The sequence below is a fragment of the Hipposideros armiger genome, unplaced genomic scaffold, assembly GCF_001890085.2.
Source record: "Hipposideros armiger isolate ML-2016 unplaced genomic scaffold, ASM189008v1 scaffold_2195, whole genome shotgun sequence".
NCBI lineage: Eukaryota > Metazoa > Chordata > Mammalia > Chiroptera > Hipposideridae > Hipposideros > Hipposideros armiger.
In genome coordinates, this window is record NW_017733542.1 from 1 (window position 1) to 717 (window position 717).

Here is a 717-nt window from a genome sequence, read left to right on the forward strand (position 1 = left end):
GTTCATTTCTGAACCGTGTGTTCTCCTTGTTAGTCCAGCACTGCCTCCTTGACACCGGAGGGCATCAGCACATTTGCCCAGTAGGGGGCACAGGCAGCCACAGGGCCTGTGTGCCCCTTCCTGTTTCTTTATAGCCCCTCAAATTGTCCTGCTGTGTCCCGAATGTGTTCATTTCCTTTCTGTCTCCTTCTAGTTAGAACTTATGACATCTTTTCCTAGGTCATTTTAGTCTGTGCTCCTTTGACTCTGCCGGACATCTGAGTGCAGGGCTCTGCTCGGTTCTCACAGCACCCCTGGGTCTGTCCCAGAGCAGGGTGTTTTGAGATGAGTGGTGATGGGTTCAGTAACAGCATTGTTTTTCTCTGAGCCTTCCCATTACTTCTTACAGATAGGAGGGGGTACCCAGTAGTAGTCTAATGAACCCAGGTCCGATTAAAACGTAGCCTGGGCACTGATGCAGGCGCTGGCAGGGGACATGGCTGGTCATCTGTCACAGCTGCGGGGCAGGCACTGCCCTGGGGTGACTTCCCAACTCAGGAGTCTGTGTCTGAGGGTGGTGACAGCTATTTTGTGCCTCAGGAGAAACTGAAGCCTGAGTACTTGAAGACGCTCCCTGACAAGATGAAGCTCATCTCACAGTTTCTGGGGAAGAGGTCTTGGTTTGCGGGGGACAAGGTAAGGGGAAGGTTTGGGGGTGGGGGAGATGACATCTTCCCA

General features: G+C 52.9%; 1 long non-coding RNA gene across 1 annotated transcript in view; it reads left to right on the forward strand.

The window, feature by feature from the left end:
* Positions 1-34: 34 nt before the first annotated feature.
* The window catches only part of LOC109378582 (uncharacterized), a 4,237-nt gene continuing 3,554 nt past the window's right edge, over positions 35-717 (forward strand). Inside the window, exon 1 of the long non-coding RNA XR_002123010.1 lies at positions 35-675. This is a non-coding gene — a long non-coding RNA (uncharacterized LOC109378582). The remainder of the gene's footprint in view (positions 676-717) is intronic.